The 26,024-nt window shown below is 44.3% G+C and overlaps 1 protein-coding gene across 1 annotated transcript in view; it reads left to right on the top strand.

Moving 5' to 3' along the window:
• Positions 1–26,024, top strand: part of ASTN2 (astrotactin 2) — an 844,435-nt gene that overhangs the window by 124,204 nt on the left and 694,207 nt on the right.

Genomic DNA, 26,024 nt, shown 5'->3' with positions numbered 1-26,024 from the left:
GCATGGTGGATAGGAAAAAACAAATTCATTATGCAGAATGTACAGGGTCTAATTGGCTCAAGAAGAGATCTGATAATAGCTACGAGTGACATCCCCCTAGTGCTTTTCACTCCTCAAGTCATTATTTTCTCTTTTAGCACAACTCTCTCTGCCAGATGCATGAGGGTAGGAAATGTTATTCCCAATCCATGTATGAGAAAGGTACAGCCCAGAGAGGTGAAGAAATTGGCATAAGGCCACGCAGCGCGGTAGCACGACCGCCCACGCCTTTCTTTTCCGTTTCAACAGCCAACAGTGTTTACTGAGAGTCTACAGTGGGGCAGAGTTTTGCTTTTGGTCTCGGTTCCTCTGGTTCCTCTAACGCTGCATTCGATATTCTGATTAAGGCTGAGTAAGAGCTTGGAAGTTTTCTCTTTTTGGAAAAACACACACATAGCCCAGCCAGACAGCAGTGTTAATTTTGGACCTAACGCATGCTTGTCACGTGGAAGAACAAATCAAGGCCTTTGTGTTATTCATGGAATGAGTGTGATAGACTTTTCCCATATATATATTTTGCAAATGATGCAGCCACATGCCAAGCCAAGTGAATGCCTGCATGCTAACTTTGGGGTGCAAGTGTGTAAGCACTATCCCAGGGTCCTCGCTAGAGTCCTCATGGGGCATGGGCCACCATCTGATGCTAAGATGTTTTGAGGGGGTGCGACTTCCTTATTTAATGTTTGAGGGTGAGGCTCCGCTCCATTCTGACTAATATTTTTTAAGTGTTTTTGTTGGTTGGCACCAGATTTACTTTTATGGCTCCTTCCCATAAACCAGTAACCTAGATGGTATAATGTCATTTATAAATGAGCCCTGGATGCACTCTCTCTGCTTCCAGGTTCAGTGTTAGTTCCACTAAATTACACTCTCCCCGAGGACTGTAGGTGTTCTTCCCCTTTTTATTCTGCTCCGTGAGTTCCGCTTAGAGGGAAGAAGTCACTCAGACGCACACGAATCTGGAATTCGCTGTAATTCAAGATGCGGTTGGCAGAGAGGCAGGCACTGGTTGCCACCACCTAGATCTTCTCTGGCCACGCACTAAAGTGGCCCAAGGCTACCACCTTGTGGTCCCTGTGGTTCTTTTCTGCCTTCAGGGCTCCAAAATCTGGATCTTTCTTGTCCTCACCTTACTCACAGGAGACAGAGTCAAGTCCGGGAAACTTGGAGCCCCAAGGCGTTCACTGATGGCAGCGCGGCTTCTCTGAGGTGGGACACACCTGCCCCCTGTGCAGAAGGTGGGGGACATGGAGGTGAATAGACACAGACTGCAGAGCTTGGGTGCCTGGATGTGAAGTCCCACGGTTTCGCCTACCACCCTGGGTGATCTGAGGCAAAGTCTTCAATGCCTCTGTGCCTTGCTTTTGTCATATCTAAATGAGGGTGCCACTAATACCTGCTGTGTCGGGACAGCACACACCTGCCTCAGAAGAGCATGGTGTATAAGACCGTAGGTTCTTATTCTTATGGGCACTTCAGTTGAAAACTTTAAGATGTGTTTATTATGACCTTTCATTTCATAAATGGATAAACTGGGGTCCAGCTATAGACCACAAGTTGTCTGTGATCCCGCAGCCTGTCAGCATGGCTTGGCCTGCAGGGCATGCCTCTCAGTGGCTTAGATAGACTCTGACCTTGCCAGTCCGGCTCCAGACAATTCAGCAGGAACAAAAAGAGTGTTGGCTTCCTTCTTCCCTAAGCAGACGTTCAAAGTGGCATTCACAGTGGCTGGGCTCTGTTTCCCCATTTCACAGATGAGAAACTTGAGACACAGTGAGTTTAACTGACTTGCGTGCCTAAAACTGTGTGGCTAAAAAGGAGGCAGTTCTGGAACCAGGCTCTTCCCAAGATTCAAAACTCACGTCCCATGGTTACTTGGGACAAGGTGGCTCCTGGTCTTTCAGATTTTTGTATTGTTTTCATCTTTGGTAAAGATCTGAAATCGTTAGTGAGAAGACCCCAGTTGTCCAGTCACATGTCAAAGAAATGCCAGGGTCCATGTCCTGCACTCCCTTTTCTCAGCACAAACTTCCTGCTCACCCATGCAGGGTAGCCAGCCTTGGCTCAGTCATTGGAACCTGCTACAATCCATGCCTACTGGAGTGGAACCAGCATGCTCTTTGGGCTTGTTAATTCCTGAGCCTGAGATATTAACAAAATCAGTAGCTATTGGTGTGACTTTGGTCACCCTAAGATTAAATGGTAAACCCAGTATTTCACTCTATATAGGCTGATTCCAGAGCCTTCACCCTGACAGTGCAAATATAGACCACCATTTCTCTTCTCTCTGCATCAGCTGATGACTCAAATTATAAGATCTAATGATCAAATGCCTGCACAGCCTCCCTCTTCATAGCGAATCTGTGGGTACGTTAAGGGAGGGTTATGATTTGGAAGTCAGCTCCAAGGCTGAACAGGATCTCTGTTGCTAGCTTTATGACCTTGGTCAAATCAAAATCATCGTCTGTGAAATATGGGATAATATTCTCTAATTCTGAGAGTTTTTCTAGGTGCCGAATGAGCTGACCCATGCCCATGTCCTGCACAATGAAAATAACGGCTACCATCATCGAAGGCTTTCTGTATGCCAGGCACAGGCTAGGTGTAGCCCATGTATCATTCCATTTAACTGTTCTAATACTCTAAAAGATCGATACTCTTATTTCCCTCATTTACACACGAGGAACCTGGGAGTTAATGAGGTTTCACAACATGCTCAAGTTCATACCACCAGTGAATTCTGAAGCTGGGATTACGATTCTAGTCTATCCAGATTGAGTCTTTGCTCTTGGGCATGATTCTGTATGATGCAGGGCCTGGCATTCACTAAGTGCTCAAAAAGTGGTAGCTGTTATCGAAATGTTAGCTGTAGTGACAACATTGGTGACACACCTTGGTGACAAATGTTGAGAAAGGGGATGAAAGGAAATGTTGGGTTTGATGTGGAGGGGAAGAAGATCTTCGAGAACACATCTTTCCAAAGGACCATCTTACAGAAAATGCTGCAGATTTTTACTGGTGCGTCCCAGTGAGGGGGCGGTGACAAGGGACCAACATCCCTGTCCATGGCAGGACAGATCTTCCCAAGTGTTTGAGCTACCTGGCACTGCACTGACTGAGTCATGGGGGTAGTGAGTTCCTTGTCTCTGGGGGTATGCAAGAAAAGGCTAGAGGTCCTATTCATCAGTATTTTGAGAGGAATAACAGTTAAGTTAGATGCGTATTGTGGTTCTTTCAAACTTACAGGATCTATGATTCTATGGCATAATATTATATAGGAAAATACTTTGAGGATTATAAAATGCCACATAAATCTAAGAAATTATTATTACTATTCTCAATCAGAAGCTTTGTTTAAAGGATTTGTGTGATATGGGGCTAATTCTTTTTAAAGCTTTCTGTGAAAAATGACTTTAGATCATTTCCCCAACCATTCCAGTATTTATTCACAGCATACCATGCCTTCCTTAGTTCATTGATTTAATCACTCAATCATGCGATGGTTTACTTGTCTACTAAACCTAACAATGACAATCTTATCTGCAAAAAAAAAAAAAAAAAGGGAAAAGGGGGAAAAAAAGCTTTTAAAAAGTCAACCACACGCTCAGAATGAGCCAACTGTCTGGGCTCCGGTTGCTAAAAGTGGCTCCACATTTTAAGTTGTGTTAATGAAAGACGAGTTTTCGGAACAACTAGTTTTAGAGGTTCTGGGTGAGACCTGAAACAGTGTGTTTACTTTTGGGGATCACATGTTCAGAGAAACAATAGCTGAAAAAATGATGAGAAAAGAGAACAGTGAAGAACCTTCATGTTAACAAGAGCTGCTATAATGCTTCTTGTAGATGATCGGCATATGTTTAACTTACTCAGTTCTTTAAATAATCCCAGTTCAGCAGCTACCGTCGTTACTCCTGTTCTACTTTGGAGAAAATGCAGGCACAGAGGATGTAACTAGTGTGCAAGAACTGTCGATCGGGGTCCCCAGGGTCACATTCTGGCCCCATAACTGACTGGCTAGCCATGTAACGAGGGCCTCTTTCCTCCCTCTGCTTCCACAGCCTTATCTGGAATGGGGTGAGGATGGAAGGACCTGCCTAAGGGGGTTGTAGGATGACACATGGACATAGGACACAGCCTGACGCGTAGTCGGGTCTTTGGAGATGTTAGGATTCTGCTCTTTCTCAGTGTATTAGTTTCCTAGTACTGCCACAACAAAGGACACGCACCGAGGGACTTACATGTGTTGTCTCACGTTTCTGGAGCCTAGATGTCTGACACAGATGTGGGCAGGGCCACTCTCCTTGTGAAGGCACTAGGGGAAAGTGTTCCAGACCGATCCCCCAGCTTCTGGTAGTTCCTTGGTTATGACGGCATAGCTCTGATTTTCACGCGGCCTTCTCCCTGGGCGCCCATCTGTCTCTGCGTCTACATTTTCCACTTTTTATCAGGACGCCAGTTATATGGGGTTGGGTTGTACCATGGTGACCTCACTGTAACTTGATTACCTCTCTAAAGACCCGATCTCCATAGAAGGTCACATTCGGAGGATCTGGGCAGTAGGAGTGCAACATATATTTTGGGGGTAGGGGACAATTTCAGTAATAAGTGCCATTGCTGTATTATTTATAAGCAATATTATTGAAGAATGGCCCAGGGCAGCCAGGGCAGGAGAAGCTAAGTTGTTACAGACTGCAGGTCCCAAAAGCCTTTTGGGTAGAAAGCCGAGTCATGGGGAAAATATCCTAGGAGAGATTATTTTAAGAGGGAAGGTGACAGAAATCTAATGGTGGAAGAAACTTGTGATACACACAGCCCAAGAAGCTGTGGCCTGGGACTCAGGTGTCCCAGGCTTGCCACTCATGAGCTGCATGACCGTAGGCAGGTCACATCCCTCCTTAGCCTTAGGGTCCCCATCTATAAATCGAGATCATCAAGCTTCTGTCAGTTGCAAGACATAATGAAGTTTGCCAGTACAAATACATTTTTATGTAAGTGGGCCACATAAATCCCATTTATTTTTTTCAGAAAGTGGAATTTAAAAATCACAAATACACTTAGGAATTTTGAAAAAATTGAATCACACGGACCTTGTAGCTTGGCCTTGACTTGCTCCAACAACAAGGATTCAGTAATAGCCTGCAGGGTCTCTAGCTAGACTTAGGGGATCCTGAGAAGAATAAGCCATCCAGGAAATGTGCCCTATCTCCCACAGCGTTTGGAGATGCAGCGTAGTGAAGTGGAGACCACGTGGTGTGGTGTCAGGACCCCGAGTTTCAAGTTCAGATTTTACCTCATCGCAGCTGTAGAACTTTGGATGTCTCCACCTCTTGTTCGGTCATTTGGAAAAATGGAAATAAAATTAAAGTCATCACGTGGGGCCGAGACAGTGCACATGAAAGCATTTGGCTAGGTTTCTCCAAAAGCAATTGAACTATAAAATATGGTTGGAACGTTAGAGTTCACAACACCTTAGACCTTGGTGAACCCAACTCTTCTGGATGAGTCAGCCCTCAGCGTTTATTCCACAAACAAATCACTCTGAGTCTTGGTGACTGACCGAACAGCGCTTTACTGCTCGCGGACCCTTCCATGTTGGCAGCTACCGTCGCTGTGGCTCGGCTCTGCATGTCTTTTCCTTCCGCAACTTTGGCTGAAGGGGAGTCCCAGGCTGAGACCTTTGGTTTCCATGGCAAAGGGAATGAGCAAAAGAACTGGCAGGAATCTAGGCTGCTGCTTAAACCCAGTGCTGAGATGGGGGTTCTCTCACATTCTGTGGCCAGGGCCAAAACACATCGTGGCCAACCCACAAAGCCAGTGACAGGGGAACGCAGTCCTTTACAGAGAATGAGCATGTGGGCAGTTGCAAACGGCAGCAGATGATACCCCACCTTCGTTTTGCAGGTGGAGGAAATGAGGCCAGAAAAGGGATGTTCTGCATCCCGATTACCCCATTCATCTGGGCCAGCAATCAAGCCCAGACAGAAAATCCTGGAGGTGGCAAGAGGCAACCTAGAAAGACGGCCCAGTGGCTTGAACCTTCTGGCCAAAATGGAATGCAGGATGGGAAAAAGGAAAAAAAGTTGTGTATAAAAAAAAATCTGCATCATGTCAGACAGAAGGAGGCAGAGAGAGACAGGAAAAATAGACATCTGCTAGTATTTATTGAGTACCTCTTCCATGCTAGGTATATGGAAACTACCAGATACAGAGAGAAATAAACAGCGAAGAAGGGAGCCAAGGACAATGAGAGAGAGGTAGAAAAATACAGGGAAATCGGCAGGAATAGACAGGAAAGGATTTAGCAATAGAAGCAGAGGCAGGGAAGGAGGAAACAATAAAAGGGAGGAAGGAACCACACAGGGAAGTAAGCAGGGGAGCAGAGGAGGAGACATAGAAGCAGAGGGGGAGGGGCAGACAGAACCCAAGCCCAAGAAAAAGTGGTGGAGGGGCTCCAGGAGAGGAGAGGGCTGAGAAGGAAGTGGGGGCACACAGGGAGGTGGGTGCCAGCACAGTGGATCTGAGAAGAGGCAGCAGAGGGGAAGGTGGAAGGAGCTGAGGTGCCAAGGTCTGGAGAAGAGAAGGGGGAGGGGAGCTCCAGAGACTGCAGAGATGCTAGTGGGGGGTGGGTAGTAAGCAGGGTGGCAGAGTTGAGGGGGATATCCCCTCGGTGGCCACTCCCCACCTTAATACTCCAATTTTTTTTTTTAAGATTTTATTTATTTTATTTGAGAGCAAGAGTGAAAAACAAGAGAGTGTGTGTTGGGGGGCGGGCAGAGGGAGAGGGGGACGCAGACTCCCTGCTGAGCAGGGACTCAGGACCCTGGGATCATGACCTGTGCTGAAGGCAGAAGCTTAACCCAGGTGTCCCTGCACTCCAGCTTCTTGTAGCACATTTCATCTTCCTTCATAACCTGGGGCTCCTGTGTCGTATTCTAATACCATAGGTTGAGTTCACGGGGTGTGTGTGCATGTGCAGTGCAGTGTTCACGCTGTTTACTCCCCTTCTCCCCATGCCCTGAGTCAGCCCACGTGCCAATGAACTTGGCTTTGGACACAGTAGAGCTTCCAGCTCCCTCTTCAGTTCATTTCCCGCTTTCCACTCTCCTGATCCTCAGAAGACACCTTGGTTTGGCGGAAATAACATAGGTTTGGACAGACAGATGTGGGTTCAAATTGTCTCTTTGCCTTGTTGCTGTTTGTCCTTAGGCACATTTCTGAACTTCTCTGATTCTCTGATTCTTACTTTCTCCTGAATCTACAGTGTTGCTGTGGATCCCTCATTCATGTGGCTGAGGAGAGACATAAATGATAAAAGACACATGAAATATTTAGAACAGCACTGAGAGAAGATCCCTTTCTTTTCCTTTTGCTCTTTTAAAATATTTTCCCCCAATTCACCCCCACGCTTGGCTTTCACAAAAATTCTTTGAGCTAAGTTGGGTAGGAGTTATTGAGAATATTGACTCCAAAATACTGATAGAAATAATAGACTAAATAGATGAATGAGATAGAAGAGATAGCTCTTTCTTATGGTCGTATTGCAATTAATAAATGTAGAAGGAAAGAGGGAAAGTGGAAAATCACCATTACGCAGTCACCACTGTAATAATTACTACTGACAAGATGCACTGATGTATACTAAAATTAATGGGTGAAACTTCAAGAACAAGCAGGATATTTGCAGAATCTCAAAGTATCACCCCCTGGATATTTCTTAATTATAAAAGGAAAAGGGTGGCTTTACAGTAGAGAATCTAGGGGATACTAGTATCAACTTCCCAGGGCTAATGTAACAAATAACCACAAATGAAGGGGCTTAACACAATAGAAATTTATTCTCTGATGGTTTTGGAGACCCAGTGTCTAAACACAAGGTGTCACTAGGACTGTGTTCTCTCCTTGCGGAGAGATGGAGATAATCTATTCCTTGTCTTTTCTAGTTTATGGAGGTGCCAGGCATTTTGTGGCTCATGGCTACGTAACTCCAGATGTCTGCCATCATCTTCATATCACCTTCTCCTCCATGCCCTCTTGTCTGTGTGTCTCTTGTAAGGACATGTGTCATTGGATTTAGGACCCTCCTGGATCATTCAGGATGACCTCCTTTTTCAAGATCTTAACTTAATTACATCTACAATGACCCTCTTTTTCCAAATAAGGTCGCGTTCACAGGTTCTGGGGACAAGGGTGTCAACCTATCTTTTTTGGGTCCACCATTCAACCCAGTACCTCACTTTAACCAAGTGGTCAGGGTTAACATCAGGCATCATGAGTCCCCTGATAGGAAGCACTGAGAAGGGCACAATGCCATTTCTGTGGTACACTTGCCCAAAATGCGTACCCTCGTTCTCATGAGAATACATCAGACACACCCCAAAGTGAGTGACCTTTTACAGAATAACTGTCCAGCACTCTTCAAAAGTGTCAAGATCATGAAAGACAGGAAAGGCTGAGGAATTGTCACAGGTAAGGGAGGACTGGGGAGACATGGAAACTCAGTGCCTCGAGGGGTCCTGGACCAAAACAGGAACATTAGTGAAAAACCTGGTAAAATCCAAGTAAGGTCTGTGGTTTAGTTAATGGTATTATGTCGTTGTTAATTTCCTGGTTTTGATTATTCTTTTATGTGCGATTTTAACTTTGGCGGAAGCCGAGTGATGAAGAGTATAAAAGAATTCTCTGTAACAGCTTTGTAACTGCTCCTGAGTCTATAATTCAGAATAAGAGGTTTAAGAACACAGAGTATTGAGTCTGGAGCTGGACTGCCGGGCTCAGAATCCTGACCTTACCGCTTAACTGGCAGTGTGACGTTGGTTAAGTTACTGTTCTGTGCCTCAGTTTCCCCCACTAAAAATGGTGAGACTCATAGTTTCTACCTCATCAGATTAAAATTCTCTACAGATGTCGTGTCATCAATTTCATTGATCTTGCTACTATGCTGTTCCTATTGGACAAATGACAAAACCAAGGACGAGGAAGTTAAGACATCTCTATTCTAAGGTCACACAGCCAGTGCCTGAGCCCAGGATCAAACTTCAGTTTCTAATTCCAGAGCCTCCTGCCTGGCTCAGTCAGTAGAGCATGAGACCCTTGACCTCCGGGTCATGAGTTTGAGCCCCACGTTGGGTGTAGAGTTTACTTAAAAAATTGTTTCTGAGTCCAAGTGATCTCTCTAAGACATTTCTTCTCCTACCAGAGCAAAGAGGGGAAAGGACCTTTCAGGAGCCCATCTCCACAACCATCTAGTTACACCATGCCATGTGTTGGTAGGACAGGCTTGACTCTGGACTGTGGAAGGTGGCAGCTGGATCTTCCTCATCGTGAATGCTTGGAAGTGAGGACAACAGACATTTCTGACTTAGTTCTAAAAAAAAAAAAAAAAAAAAAAAAAATCCACAAAAAACTTCAGCCTCTTTAAAACACGTCTAGTCCAATGCCCTCCTGTTAGAGTGAAAATACAGAAACGAAGCCCATAGGTCTCGAGGTGACTTGGTGTCACGTGGCAGGTCAGTGCCAGAGCTGGTTTTGCAGGCTAGACTGCAGGACGGCACACATGTGCTTCCTTATGTGTCTGTGTGGGTGGGGGGTCCCCACAGCACCGCACTTTCTAGACGTCCCCCAGCTGTGATCTGCACTCCGCAGAAGGCCTCTGGCTGCATGCTGCGGGAGCCGCAAACATAGGTTCCACGCAGCTATATTTCAGTACATCGTGGTAATCATCCTGTCTGCACTTCCACCAGTACTGTCGAACAATTACCCAATTCAAACTTCTGCAGCTAATGTTCCCCAGCTCAAGGGCGTCTTTAATAGCAAAATAATACTTGTTTTTTCTTCCTTCCCTCTCTGTTTTTTCCTAATCTCTCCCCAATGAGACATAACATTAATTACAGCAGTTAACAGAAATTCTGTCTCCATTACTGCCTGCCACCTTTTCCATCTTGGCTTCCGCCTCCGAAATTCCTTTCTTGAACGAAGGGGAGGGGGGTTACGCAGATGTGTGATTGTATTTATTTATCGTTTCTCTGCTTACCTCCTTTGTGCTGCATTTCAAGCCTAGCAGAATCCGTGTTTTCGCTGGGGTGGGGGTTGCACGTGAGTGTGAGTGCGTGTATGTTGTTTGCGTGTGCCTGCTTCCTAATCTAGCTGTCATTTTGAGCTAATTGTGTTGTTTCCTCTTGTGTGGAAGGAAATCTTACCTGTTTTGGATTAAAATTCAATGAAGGTCATAACGGCTGGAAAACTTACCAGACTGCTGCAATTAATGTTCATTTGGCTTTGATAAATTGGAACGTTCCCCTCAATAGGACTGGAGTGGATTTCAGAAGCAATAATTCTTCCATTAACTCAATGATTCCGCCTGTGATGGAGGACCTTGTCCTGCTTTTGTTTGTCATCTGTCACTTGGAGGAGCTGGGCATATGTCGGAGATGATTTATCGTGATTGCAGTGCCTGGTTGTATCAAAGCATTTAAAACCACCAATTATTTTTGCCCTCTGTAAATTGCTTGGTTAAACAAAGTGTGAGGTTGGAATTAGGTGGAAAAAATCTTTTGTGCCCCCGTTTCTGCTCATGGGTTTCCACACTTGTGGCGTATTACAAATTCCTTTCAAGGTCCAGGTGAAAATGAATCTGTCATAAGAATAAGGGGCGCCTGGGTGGCTCAGTCTGTTAAGGGTCTGCCTTCGGCTCAGGTCATGATCCCAGGGTCCTAGGATCTAGCCCTGCATCAGGTTTCCTGCTCAGTGGGGAGCCTACTTCTCCCTCCTCCCCTCCCCCGCTCATGCTCCCTCTTGCTATCTTTCTATCAAATAAATAAATAAATAAATAAATTCTTTAAAATTAAAAAAAAAAAAAAAAGAATACTGAGCACTTATTTTCCAGGTAATGTGCTGGGAGCTTTGACGCACATTGTTTTACTTCTTAAAATAATTGTTTAGGGTGTTTTGCCCATGTCACCTGGGAAAAGACCAAAGTCCATTGATAAGTATTTCCGGCATCGTGAACAGCAGGAGATTGGAAGCCAACTATCTTGATTCTAAAGTTCTTGCATTACCCTCATGCATTATGATTTGTTTTTTAATTGCTTAATACTAAGCCCTACCGTTTACTGCTGGTGTGGAGCAAGATCTCCTTCCCACGTAAGAATTACCTGGAGGTGTTCGTTAAAGAGGCAGTTTCCTGGGCTCTGCCCCAGGTATGCTGGATCTGAATTCCTGGTGGGGGTTTCTGGGGAATCTGCATCCTGGAAAGCCCTGCAGCTAATATTTGTGGAGAATCACTGACCTGCAGCTCATTGAGACCAGCAGGGAGAAAGTCATACCCTTGACGTGCCCATTTAAAAAATGATGGCATTCTTCCGAAAACCCTGACAGGTGGGCATTGCTATCTCCATTTTATAGATTGAAATATTGAGGTACATCAAGTTAAATGGTCTTCCCCAAGGTCACACAGCTAGGGAGAGACCAAAATGGGACCTAGACTCTGCATTTGCCCTGCTGGCCAGAATACTCTGGCTCTCATAAATCATAAACCCCCTCTCATCTGCTCCTGTCCTTGTCCAGCTCTGTCTGCAGCCTCCCTTCCTTCTCTAAAACTCTGCAGGGGCCCAGGCAAGAGCAGCTCTGGGCTTTCCCCGTAGACACCCTCTTCAGTTCCTCTTTTATTATAGTCCTTATGTGTCCTGATGTTCCCCTAATGAACCTTCTAGAGGCTTGCCCTGCCTTGGCCTTCCTTAATAAGGAGTGAAATGTGTTGGTGTCTGTGCCAGGGGCTTTGTTTAGATGGTTCACAGAGCTACCAAAGGCCTTCTAGAGGGAGATGTGGGGCAGGCCCCCCTCCCCTCATTGCAGACGATCTCAGGTAAAGGAAGCTCACCTGCAGGGCAGGTCTGTGCTGTTACAATAATACAGCAGTGTGGCTGAGGGGAATGGAGAATCAGCTGGACCTGGTTCTGTCAGCCTTTCGCTGTGTGATCTTGGGCCAGCTCCTTGCCCTCTCTGAGCCTGGAGGTAAAAGAAGTATAACAATGGTACCTCCTCTTCTACAGTCATTTGTGGCGATGACGGTAGAAGAGGAGGTACCATTGTTATGGTATCCATGTTATGTGCCGGCTTGGTATCCAATAACTAGAAATTTCTCAACAGATTGTAGGTATCCTTAAAGCTCAAATGCTCTTGACCCACAAACATTAATAGAACATGTTCCCATTTAACATTTCATTAAAACCTCCTGACAATATAGTAAGTAGTTTGTTTTTTTTTTTTTTTTTTTTAAGATTTTATTTATTTATTTGACAGAGACAGCCAGCGAGAGAGGAAACACAAGCAGGGGAAGTGGGAGAGGAAGAAGCAGGCTCACAGTGGAGGAGCCTGATGTGGGGCTCGATCCCGGAACGCCAGGATCACGCCCTGAGCTGAAGGCAGACGCTTAACGACTGCGCCACCCAGGTGCCCCTAAGTAGTTTTTTTTTAAATGTCATTTTATAGTTGAGTCTCAGAGAAGGGTCTTTCTTAGAGTCACACAGTTGGTCAGTGCCAGAAAAAGGAATTCCTGGATCTCTGCCAGAACTATCTAGGTGGGGCCAGGGGTGGACATTTGCCGAAAGTTTTGTAGACAGGTCATTTAAAGTTCAGGGTGGAATTTGGTCTGGACACTCTGGCTGCCCTCATTTTGAGATTCACAGTGGCAGGTGTTACAGACTGAATTGTGCCTCTCCCCTCCACACCCCCCCCCCAATTTTCATACACTGAAGCTCCAGCCCCCCCATATGACTGTATTTGAAGATGGGGCTCTTAAGAAAGTCATTAGGGTTAAGTAAGGTCGTAAGAATGAGTCCCTAATGCAATACGACCGGTATCCTTATAAGATGAAGAAGAGACACCAGGGATGCATGTACATAATGGAAAACGCCATGTGAGGACACCATGAGAAGACAGCCATCTGCAAGCCAGGAACCAACCCTGTCAGCGCCTTGATCTTGGACTTCCAGCCTCTAGAATGGAGAAAAAACAAGGTTCTGTTGTTGAAGGCCCTCAGTCTGTGGAATTCCGTTAGGCAGCCTGAGCTAATAGGGCAGAGTGTTGTGGTTTTTGCCACACCGGCCCCCAGTGGCTCTGCAGTCATTCCTGAACAAAGGAGAAAAGCAAAAAGAGTGGGGGAGGGGGAGGTGATCACAAAGCAGAAAGGGGACAGAATGGAAAGGGAAGAAAGGAGAGGAGAGGGGTTTTTAGAAGCAGGGGGGAGTGCCTGGCACATAATAGCAGCTCAGCAAAGTCTTAGGTGAATGGATTGGGAGATAGACAGTTGGATGAGCTTGTCATGCGTTCCAGTCATGAACTTTTCACAATGTCAAGTGCTGGGTGTAGCCTCACAGATTGCAGGGAGACAGCTGATGATTGCAGCTTCTGCTTAGTTATTGCAAGGAAAAAATTGTCGGGTGCCTTTTTAATATGTCACTATCATCGTTGTCACACACTACTTCGTTAAATTTTACTAAGTTCCGCCTGTTAATGATTGTTTACAGATGAGATGTATAAGTATGTGCCCATTTGTTGGATAAGAAAACTGAGATCACCCAAGGTCACACAGGACCTGAATTCTGAGAGGAGAGGCCCACAGCTTGCTAGGTTTCTGTTTCTCCATCTCCTGCCTGTATGACCCGGAACAAGTTGTCTAACCTGTCAGAGCATCCCAGAGGTGAGCGAGGCCTCAGGGAGGTAATGGGGAAGTGCTCCGTGAGTGGGAGCTGTAGGGTACAAACTCTCTCATTGTATCTCCAAGATCCTGGCTTCTGGGCTTTAAACTGAGGACTGTCCTTCATATCTTCAAAGATTGTATTGAATGAATGAGCTAAAACAGTAGAATCCTCCGGATTGCGCCTGGCACATAACAGACATCAGTTCATGATGACTGTGATTATTGCCCGTGTCCTCCTGAGCGCCATGTGGATGAGAGGTTCGTCCGTTGGGCAACCTCTTCCATCCATCAAAGACCAAGCTGATGGTTTTCTGGTCTGTTCCACCCCAGGCTGCTGTTGGGAAAAGGCCAGCAGCCAAGGGAGGTGATGGCTGGGGTCTCGGAGCCACCCCCGGGGACCACCTCCCGCTCCTCTGGAGGTGAAGACATGGCTGGCCTGACCAAGTGGTGCAAAGTGAAAAATTAGCTTGTGAAACGGTAACAACATCTGTGTCATCATTTCTGCATCAGGAGGTCAACCGGCTTCATAGAGCGCTCTGCTGCCAGAGCAGTCTTTGTTTAGGAATTAATTAGGAGCAGCGAAGAACTGCTGCCCGTGCAGATTTTGGTCTCTGGAAGTTATGAAAAGCAGATGGATTTTAAACAAATGTGTTTTTCACCCTTTACCACTATGTGAAAGGGTATGTACCCGAGCAGGGGCGCGGGGAGATGGGCATTGAAAAGGAACACCTGGGCCCTCCTGCCTATCCTGCTTGCACGAGTCCGTGTGCATGGCGCATCCTTTTGGCTGCTGCATTTGGGGTGTGGGTAACATTTCGGTATTAATACTAGCATAGCCTTCTGAATCTTTTATGTGCCAGGCACGGTACCTTATCTAATGTCTTCTTGACTGCCTGTGGTATGTGAGAAAACCAAGAGGGGAAGGCTCTTTGATTAGAAGTGATGGAGCTCAGGCTTGAACCCTGGGTTGTGAGAGGCCAAAGTCTGTGCCGCTAGCTTCTGAGCTATAGCAGAACCTCCTCATCTTCCCAATAAAATGTTCCAAGTAACCATTTGAAAGTGTCTGTTAAAATCTGAGTGAGGATTTGCAAAGAGTGATCTTGCAAACCACAGGGATTCTCTGCAGGGACCAGAGAGGACCATTTAGGCTTTCGTGAATCTACACTATGTTGACATAGAAGTTACCCTCAATGAATGCATTGCACCTTATTAATAATAATAATAATGATGGTGATAATGATGATGCTAGCTAATATTTATATAGTACTTTGACAGTTTTAAGATAATAATCACACATCAGCTGATGCATTTTATCTTCAGAACGATTCTTCGTTATTTAGGCATTGATATTGTAGCTATTATTAGTAGTATTAATAGCCCTGGTTGAAGCTTAGAAAGGTTTATCATGTCTAAGATCACCCAGGGACTCAATAGTAAAGCCAGACCTCCTTTTACCAATTATCTCAGCATCCCCTGGGGATCATTAAAGGGTTAGGGATGCCCTGAGGTGGCAAATAGAGAAGACCCCGAGTCAGAGAAACACAGAAAATCATGGCATTTTAGAGGTATAAGGAAATTTGAAGATCTGTGTTTATAAGACCCTAATTTTTAAAAATATTTTATTTATTTATTTGTCAGAGAGAGAGAGAGAGCACTTGTGAGTGCAGGAGGCAGAGAGAGAAGCAAACTTTCTGCTGAGCAAGGAGCCTAGAGAGGGGCTCAATCCCAGGCCCCTGGGATCATGACCTGAGCCAAAGGCAGACGCTTAACCGACTGAGCCACCCAGGCGTCCCAAGACCCTCATTTTTAAAATGACGAAAACTGATGCCCGATGACAGGAACTCACTTCTTCAAATTCGCACAGCAAGTTAGTGTGACATTGAGGATAAAAAACATATACGTTTGCATTTAAATCCTAGATTTATATTACCTCTACTTACAGCCTTGGACAAGTTAATTAATTTATTTCAGCCTCGGTTTTCTCTTTCGTAAAGTAGAGATAACACTACTGAATGGGACAGGGATTCAATGAGATGATGTGTAGAATGCCTATCACAGAACATGTCCCCACTAAGTGAAAGTTGGGACAGTAAATGAGGAAGACACTCTGCCTGGGGGCTAGCCAGGCCTGAGTTCAAGTCCAAGCTCCTCGATCATTAAGTATGTGACCTTGGGAAAATGACTCAAATCCTGCTCACCTCAGTTTCCTTCTATAAAAATTGAAATGGTTTATATCGACACCATTTTGTGTGCTTTGTGTATTGAAAATAATCTGAGGTGGAGCTCAGCCCAGAGCCTTGCCCCCGGTGAACGTCAGCTCTCATAGGTCCCAGTGTGTTCTGCTTTTCCCATTCCGCGGCTTTCTTTCTCAGCTAGATGTTCTTCAAGCAAACAGAGAAAGCCCGCAGCTCCTTCCTTGGAGCACCACTGTTGACATTTTTCCTTTGGGCATTGGAGCTAAGACGCAGTTCTGGATCCCAGCCATTTCTATAAAAATCTTCCCAACTTGGTGGAGTTTTGTGTCCCCTCCAAGCACAGAGCTGGAGGGAGAAGATGGCATTAAGTGTAATTAAATATGCACTCCTGTGTTTGGGGAATGCATTGGGGGGATTTGTCTTTAAAGTGTCATTCTTGAGCAAAGACACCTGTTATGCTAATAGTGCTGTGTTAGTCTCTCAACTGGGGGCCTGGATGTTTTCTTAGTGGAGGTACTGTGAATACATTATACCCCATGCTGCACCCCATGGTCTAGCATCTTTTGCTTTTTCTCGAATGTAAGCACCTTGGATTCTTAATTTGGCCTTCATAATGAAGCACGTGGCTGGGAGAAGTGCGTAAGTTAGCCCCCTCATTGGAGAAAAAACCTGATGGGGAAAGACTGGAAGAGAAATAAACGTTTGTGGAGCAATTGCCATGCACCAGGCGTCTTGCTGCATGTACAACTGTGCTCTGCTGTTTAATCTCGCTATGGCGATGCGAGGTAGGCATTTGTATTACAGTTAAAGGAACTGAAGCTCAGAGAGGCTACAGTTTAGTTATTTATTCAACTAATATTTCTTGAACACCCACCCACCTTGTCAAGTACTGTGTTAGACCCCTGGAGTTGTGTGATCTGGACTATCGTGTTTATTAGCCGAAGGCTGACTTGAGATTGTGGCCCCAGGGACATTACGCAACTTGTCTAAGTTTATGCTATAGGAACTGGCAGAGCTGGGATTCATACCTACACCTGTCAGAGTCTTGTTTTGAGCTCCTTGAAACAAGGAGGCTTAGTGCGTACTCATTCGCCACTTCAGTGTTCAGGGGACACCTCCTGGGCACAAAGCACGTGGTGTTCACAGGAGGTTCCAAGATGAAGGCTTCTGTGTATTCGGGTAGGATTGCTGGGTAAGGTATTCAGGGAAGATCCGGCAGCACCTTGTCAGAGGCACAGACCGGAGACAGTGGAAACACAGAGGACGAAGAGGTCACTTCCACCTGGAGGGATCAAGGGAAGCTTCTGGGAGGCAGGGAGAATTGATCCAGGTCTTAAAATGTGGCACGGATGGGGACATTAATTTACGACTTTGCGTCTTAGTCAAGATCTCTTGGCGGTAGATGATATTAGCAAGACTCTGGGGTCAGGGATACGTTTCACACTTGCTTTCCAAGAGGTTAGTAGGTTCCTAGCATCCGACTCAGCACCAGTTTACCTGGTACCGACTACTCTGTCCCACAACAAAGGCTGGGGAAACAGACATGGCTCCGGCCCACAGCAAACTCCCGGAAAGGGAAGGGAGTATCTCAGTCATTCTTCGTTAATTCAGGGAAGACATGGCGGGGGAGGATGAATGTAAGTTTAGCAAGGAGCCTTGTAAATGATCTATTCCAGTACTTTTCAACATTTTACACCAGAAAGCTTTCATCAAATGAAATGTTATATGGACGCCTGATACACCAACGTGGCTCTACTCTGGCTGGGGGCTTGGAGGCGTTGATGAGGGAGACAGGATCTGTTTGTTTTCGTTCGCCCCCACACACCACCAGAGTTCTGTGCTAGTGATCATGGCTTGAAAACCACTTAACCCCTTCTACCCCACATCATGGAACAGATGGACGGACTGTGTTCTGAGAGGGGAATTCCTCAAGGCCAGAGCCAGTGAGCAAGCTGAAGCCAGGAACCAGCTGTCTTCTATCCTATCCCAAGGCTTTCTACACCATGGAGAGAAGCAATTTTTTTGTTTGTTTGTTTATGTTTGATAGTGTGTTTTTTAACTTTTTATTTTGACACAATTTTAGGTTTACCAAAGAATTGTGAAGAAAGCACAGAGAATTCCCATAGACCCTTTAACCAGCTTTAACTAGCTTTCCCTCTTGTCAACATCTTTCTTAACCATGAGGCGTTTTTCAAAACTGCAGTGTTAACATTGAAACAACACTGTTAGCTAAACGTTTTATTCCTTTGGCCTGAATTTTTTCACTGATGCCTCTTTTCTGTTCCATAATCCCATCCCAGGTACCGCACTGCCTTTACTTGCCCCGTTGCCTTAGTTTCTTCCTCCTCAGGCTTTTCTTGCTTATCACCTTGATATTTTTGAAGAGTAGCGGTCAGGTACTTTGCGGGATGTCCCTCAGTTTGGGTTCTTCTGATGCTTTGTCATAATTAGACTGAGATTATAAACTCAGAGGAAGAACACCACAAAGGTGAAGTGGCCTTCGGGCATCCTCATATCAGGAGATACGTGCTATCAATAAGACTTAGGACAGATCATGTTAAAGTGATGTCTGCTAAGGTTCTCCACTCTGAAGTTCCAGTTTTTCTTTCCCTGTACCCTATTAGAAGCAAGGAACGAAGCCCAGCATGCACAAGGAGCAGGGGATTAAGATCTGCCTCCAGGAGGGAGGTGTGCCAAGAGTGTGTGAATGTTTGTTGAAACCACCAGCGTCATTAATAAATATTTAGGACAGAGACGTTGAGACTCTGCAAACATCCTGTTTCTTCTTAAGGTTTTCCCCACTCATTTTAGCATTCATCAGTGATCTTGCTGGCAGTGAGGTATTACTGCAGTGGAGGAAAGGGATCTGAAAGCAAAACAAAAACAAAAATATAAAGAAAAAAAAAAGGAGACAGGAAAGGAAGAAGAGAAAAGGTGCACACTAAATCCAACCTCTTTTCTAGGTGGTAGACTCAGCTTAGGGTGGGTGTCAGTGAGAAAGGGGCTGCACGATCCTTACCAGCTTTGCTGACCTCATTCTAACATAGGGGCATTTTAACTGACATCGCCATGGCACTGTCAGTAACTGTCACACTCGGAGGCCCAGCTTGGCTCTTTTTAACTCTATTAGGAAAAGGTCAGTGTGGATCAGTGCAAGAATACGTAACTTGCCCCATTTCCCCCCAGGTTTTATTTTAAAATATATCTAGATGAGGAAGTGGGTAAAGATATGTCTCTTAAGCTGATACATTCTGTGCTTCTGTATATGTGTTGTATGTTATGTACATGCTTCCTTTTTGCTTTGAACATGGCATTTGGGGAGGAAGAAAGTTAGAGATCCTTCCTTCTCCTCTGTCTTAGCTTTGGGCTGTCACTCAGAACAGCTTGAATTGTTGGCAGGCTTCCGTAAGATCTCAGTGACAAAATATGGCTGGCTTGAAGCTCAAGGATGGACAAGTGCAGGACCGTGTATACACTGCCCATGCCTGGCACACCTTGGGGGTATCTGGTGTGGGTCACTGGGAGTTAAGCATGTTAGATTAGCTGGTTTAGCCCTTAGAGCAAATCTCATGGAAGAGGTGGCCTTTGAGATGGTTCTTGAAAGACTGAGGTTTTCAGGAAGTGTTCCAGACAGAAATGAGCATGCAAGAACCTCAGGATATTAGGAAATTTCCTACCCATTAAAATAGTGGGGGAATTCTTCCCATTTACCTAGAATTATTTCTGATTCTGAAGAACTGTTGTATAGGGATGTGGCTACTTGCCTCAACAGAATAATCAAGCACTTGAATATTTTCTCTGTATCTTTAACATTTCAGAGTATCAACACAGTATTAATAATTGTTTCTTAATTGGTTTGTGGGTAGGTTGATCCACTGGTTGGTAGCTTGAAGCCTATTCAGAGACTTTGTCTCGTTATTATTTGAACTTTGCCACAGACACAGTTGGGGTCCAGCTCAGATACCCTTTGCACTGCCCCTTTCCATGAATCCTGGCCCAACCTCCAGTTGCCAGCACATATGACACTGGCTAAAATCTCTGTGGAAGCTTGGTGCTTTTCTGTCCACCCTTGAGCAGGCTAGAATGTCATAGAACCATCGACCTCCATTGACAGCTCCTAACTGATGATTGTGGGTGGCGGTGTTGGTCAATACATACCCCACTACCCTTGCCACCCTAGCAGGATGAACCTCTTTCCTGTTGCCCACTGTAACATCTGACTGGCTTAATAAATCATCCCGCATTGGCTTCCTTCCTTTCTCTGACTCATTTCCCCATCTCCTAACCAGTGTTTCCCTATAATCCCTTCCCAGACAACCATGTATGCTCAAATCCTTGCTTTCCAGATTTCTTCTGGAGAAAGACAAACTCAAATGAGCTTCTCTTTTTTTTTTTTTTTTTAATGATTTTTTATTATATTATGTTAGTCACCATACAGTACATCCCCGGTTTCCGATGTAAGGCTCGATGATTCATTAGTTGTGTATAACACCCAGTGCACCATGCAATACGTGCCCTCCTTACTACCCATCACCGGTCTATCCCCAAATGAGCTTCTCTTATGGCCTGTTGACCCAGGAAGTTTGAACCCAGAAGAGAGGGAAACAAAACAAAACAAAACAAAACAAAAAAACCCACCTCAACTTCTAGTTGGTTCAGCAACCTCTTCTGGTAGAAGAGGAGCAAAACACTGTCATTATCTGAGCCTATATTCCTTACCTTTAAGGGGAGAGATTGGCTCAGATGTTGCCAGAGCCTTTCCAAAGTTTTCGTTCTGAAGTTTCAATTCCCGAACACCTTTGATTTCTCCAATATTTGTATGATTTTCAGGAATTTACTTAATGTGTTTTAAGGAAATCTGTGTGCTTTCTGCCTACCAGTTCCCATTTTTAAGATGAACTCTCTAGGGTAACATGTCCCGGATTAGGGAAGTTTGGGTGTCCTGTTTTCTAAGAGCACTGGTCTTTGACTTTGGATGTAAACCCAGAATATATAGCAAGGCTAGCTGTATTGCCTTACTCCCTAGTTCCCCTCCTCCCCCTGGTCTTTCTTTGTCTCTCTTCCTGCACTAACGTTTCCATTTGCACACGTGGAAGAGGACAATCCTGAGATTGAAAGCTCTGACCTATTTTTTTTCTGACTGAATATAATAGGTACCATTTTCTGAGAGCATAGTACATACCAGGCAGTGTGCCAAGCGTTTTCCATATATTATCTTGTTTGTTTCTACCACAGCCCTCGGTGGAAGGTACTATTACTGTTTGATCATGAGGAAGCTAGGCTTGGGAGGGATTATGCCATTGTCAAAGTTCATGCGGCTGTTAGTGGTACAGCCAGGATTTGAATCCAGGCTTGCCTGAATTGAAATCCTGTGTTTTACTCATTACCTGCTTCTCTACCTGATGCAATTCAGTAGGTATAACTGGAAGGGCCTCTGTGCACTTCAAAACATTATTCATAAGTAAATGAGGAAGAAGTGTAGGGTGTGTGCAGAAAGGGGCAGAGAAATGACTCAGTGCCAGTTTGGAAAAGCAGATGTGGATTTTACTGGATGGTAAACTGAGTGAAGTAACAGTGTTCAACAACAACAAAGACTTTCTTTTTTTTGACATCGATTTCATCAAGAAGAGGATCTCACCTGGAACGAGGTTATTCTGATTTGGTTAGTCATCTCCTGGGATATTGTGCTTAGTTGTGGTATTATCCTTAAAAAAATTGTAATGAGAAATGAGTGTGCCCAGGGAAGATTAACCACAGGGTAGTGAAAGGCTTCAAAACCATATTACCACGATTCTGAAAATAACTGGGAAGACTTAGCCTGGAGAAGAGAACACTTGGGGATCTTGGTGGGGATTATTATTTCAAATCCTAAATATCTCTTAAGGAGAGGTGGGAGTTAAATTTGTCCTGTGTGGCCTTAGGACATAAGAAGCAATGGGGAGAAAGCCACATGGCAGCTGATTCTAGGTCTATTTTAAAAAGACACAATAACAAAAGTACCCAAAATTGGAATAGGATATTTCGAGAAGTGGTGTTTTCTCCACTGTGCCTATGTTAGGATTTTTTTTTTTTTAAATTTGCAAGTGATATAAATCCAACTCAAACTGGCTAAAGGACAAATAAGGTCTTTAATTCCTTAAGGAACTGAAGTATCTAAGGCTACCTTTAGTGCAGGAAGGGTTAGATCAAAATGTCCATACAACATCGTCAGCAGTATGTCTCTATTCCCTCACTCTGGTTTCCTCTGGGTAGGTTTCATTCTAGGGCAAACTCTCCCCAGGTCATGATAAGGTTATTTGATACTTTAGGGTCCCTGGGAAGGAAAGACGGTGCTTCTTATTTTTAACCAAAGTGCCTGGGAAGACTATTATTTTCTTATGTGTCCCGTTCCGTGTTAGTGTTCTGTTGGTGCTGTAATAAATTACCACAGACTCAGTGATCTAAAATGACCCAAATATATTATCTTTTGGTTCTGTAGTTCTCAAACGTATGAAATTTTTCTCAGTGGATTATCATCAGTGTCATGGCAGGGCTGTGTTCCTTCCAGGGGCTCTAGGGGAGAATCTCTGTCCTTGCCTTTCCATCCTGCAGAGGCTGCCCACGTACCTTGATTTGTGGCCTCTTCTCCCATCTACGAAACCAATACAAGTGAGCTGAGCTTTTCTCAGACCACATCATTCTTACTTCTTCTTCTGTCTCCCTCTTCCATTTATAAGGACACTTGTGATTATACTGGACTCATCTGTAGAATTGAGGGCCACTTACCCATCAGAAAGTTAACTGAGTAGATGTTTCAGTTCCATCTGCAACCTTAATTCTCCCTTGCCATGTGGCCTAACATATTCACAGGTTCCAGAGATAAAGATACCAGCATCTTTGGGGCATTATCCTGCCTACCACAAACCCCAGAGAAGTCACTGTGATGTGCCAACTGGTCAATCCTGGGTTGGGTGACCCCTTCCTGAACCTAGACTTGGGTAATCCAGAACCAGACCACGTATATCGAAAGTGTTGAAGAGGGTATCATTTAGAATCTCAAAGGAAAAGTAGGTCCTTATTACAGAAGAAGAGGAAAGAGATGCTAAGGAGGTTTAAAAAAAAACAAACACATTGTGGGGTGGGGTATCCAATATTAGGTAGGCAATGAAATTAGGAATTTTTAAAGGGTTTTTTTTTTTTTTTTGGTTTTGTTTTGTTTTTTATTCTGATGTTTGGAGATCATACCCTATGGCTGTGCCTAACACCAGCAAAAACAAATAACTAGTCCTAATGACATAGATTCTATTCTCTATTCCTGGATAAGGCTCTGGGAATCCCTGGGCCCAGATTTACTATGTTGTTTATGTGGTTTCCTGGTTCCTAGATGATGAAATCAACTAGTGAGACCCATGGGAGACATTTTAGGAGAAGTGATGTGGTATTTTTTTCCCCAGATTTTAGAGTCCCAAGTGTTTAAGCAAAAGGCTAGGATAATGCTGATCAAAAAAAGTGTTGGTATAATATTTTTTCTACGAAATAAAGAATACTATTTCCCTCTCCCAAGAAGGATATTTTTAAGGACATATCCTAAAAGATTTCATGAAAGTCTTCAGCAAAATAATTCCAAAGGGAAAAAGTTCTCTAGAGGAAGAAGGAGGAGGAGGAGAAAGAGGAGGAGGAATAGGAAGAAGAGGAGGAAGAGAGAAAGAACAGAATGAAACAACAATAACCTTTCTTTCCAAACTTTGTTTTAACAAAAGCAAAAAGTATGGTGTTGCCTGTGACTGAACATTTTCCCCTCCTTGCCTGCTGCTAGCTGAAATTGGATGGAACCATGAAATCCTAACCAATTTCAATCCACCACAGGTGCCTTGAGTGATACATTTCCAGTCAAATGCACACTTTAGGGCTACAGATGGTGGAAGAGATAGAAAGCAGAGGTAAGAATGAGGAGAGAGTCATGGGAGACATTTTAAAAGAAGTAATGTGGTATTACTTTTTATTTCTGACTTTCAAGCCCACAGTGTTTAAGCAGGAATCTTGGCTGGGCACTTATTGAGAAAACCTTTGCCTATATAGACAACTCCTGAACAAATTAGGCACTATGAAAGTGGCATCCGGTCCTATATATACACCCACATGCTTTGAGGCTCTGTAAGGTCTTTTAAGCCCAAGTCAGTTTAACAGATGAACTGCCTTAGCAATACCTAAAGTTTAAGGACTAGATGGGATGCTGTCCCTGGTGCTGAAAATTCATATTCCCCAAACTACTGTACTCCTTAGCCTGATTTCAGCTGAAGAGCTCAGCCTCAACGTGTCTTGCTTGGTTCCTATTTGAGATCAAAGGCCCATCTCTCATTCTGCCTTTATAACTAAGTGAAAAAGCCTATGGTTCCTTCTTATCCCTCTCAAATGTGACTTTTTTATCACTGGAATGGAAGCTTTATGAACGTAGAGACTTGATTGTATTTACTATTCTGTCCACAGTGCCTCGAATAACATCTCACTTATACTAAATTTGGGTCAGAGGGATTTACTAATTGTATGGCCCTCGTGTTTACACTCTCTCACTGTAATAACACATACACACACATATACATACACATACAATCGAAAGAATTAAAGAGTATTTCTGTAGCACACTTTGTCAGTCTTTCCAGCTGATTTAATCTATATGGTCTTTCTCTCTGCATCTGTGTATAGCTCTGCGTCTGGAAGACACATGGTGGGTGCCCAGTATTTTTCACTGAACTGAACTTGGTTAATTTTACAGATTAAAAAACTAAAGTTGAGAGAGAAATGGATGGCCCAAGGTCATCCAGTTAGTTAATGGTGGGGAATTGTGACATTCCCTTTACCTCCCCTTTCACAGTGTCACTCTCCAGACCTTTCAATTCCCTCACTTGGTGATTGCATTTAAAGACCACATCAAGAAATCACAATTCCTGACCTTTTTTTTTTTTTCTTCTTCTCGATAACATCGATGTTTTCCTGACACCAGGTAGGAGGTGGATCTCTGATATACAGATTCTGACAATTTGGGGGAAATTTACACATGTGCTAAGGGATATGATATATGTTACCAAGAAGTGAGGTTTTGATCTGAAACCACATGGCTTTGGATCTTTCCTCAATCTTGGCACTTGTTTGCTAGGAGGTAGATTGGGATGATGAGATGAGCTTCTAATGATGGGTCCTTAGAAGAATAGCAGGAGTTCTCTCACCTTCAGTTCACATGGTGACTTGCTCAGAGGAGCCCAGAGCCCAGCACGTGTTAATGGTTGGCAGGGGCAGAATCCCTGCCATCTCACTGCTCTGCATCCATGTGTCCTGTTGAAAGGGTTGTGCCATGGTTCTCAGGGATAAATTTAGGCTGTGCCTAACTCCCTTCCCCCCAGGCTACAAGAGTTTCAAAATCATACTTTGGGGAGAAGGGAGATAGTAGGGGCTAATAAGAGAGGAAAGGAAGGAAGAAAGGAAGTAGAAGAGGATACGAGATAAAGAGGTAGAAAGCTTTTGTTGAGCTACTCTGTACCCCATCCTGTGTTTGTCACTTTTCCGTTCATTGTTTCAATAATTTGCACCTGACATATATATACAGAAAGCTAGGATGAATAAATGATGTCTTTCAATCTCTCCAGCTCTCTAAGATTCAGTATATACTTTATATATAAAGAAACTGAGCAACAGAGAAATGAAGCACAGGGCAGCTAAGAGAAGGATTTTGGAGAGCAAGAACTACATTGATAATTTCATCCAGGGAAGGCTCTCAAAGGCACTGGGAAGGCAAAGGGCTGAAGAGGAAAATGGCCTTCATGAGTAGTCATGCTAATATATGTGTGGGAGCTAGTTTTATTTTTATCATTTTACATCTGAGAAAACAGAAGAATAGAAACTAGAAATGCCTTGTCCAAAGTCATGCTTTCATTAATTCGTTGATTCTACTTATATTGAGTGTCTACTCTGGGCAAAAGGTAAAACAGATGATCCTTGCCTCTGAAGGATGTGCTTGTTTGGCATTTGCCTTTTTCTCTGGCCAGCATCCTCTGGATGAAAGGGTGGTGGATGTGGGTGAGGTGGAGAACAGAGGGGAGCAAATAAAGGTGTTCCCGTCA

The sequence above is a fragment of the Ursus maritimus genome, unplaced genomic scaffold, assembly GCF_017311325.1.
Source record: "Ursus maritimus isolate PB19 unplaced genomic scaffold, ASM1731132v1 scaffold_17, whole genome shotgun sequence".
NCBI classification, from domain to species: domain Eukaryota; kingdom Metazoa; phylum Chordata; class Mammalia; order Carnivora; family Ursidae; genus Ursus; species Ursus maritimus.
This window is presented reverse-complemented; position numbering and strand designations above follow the sequence as displayed.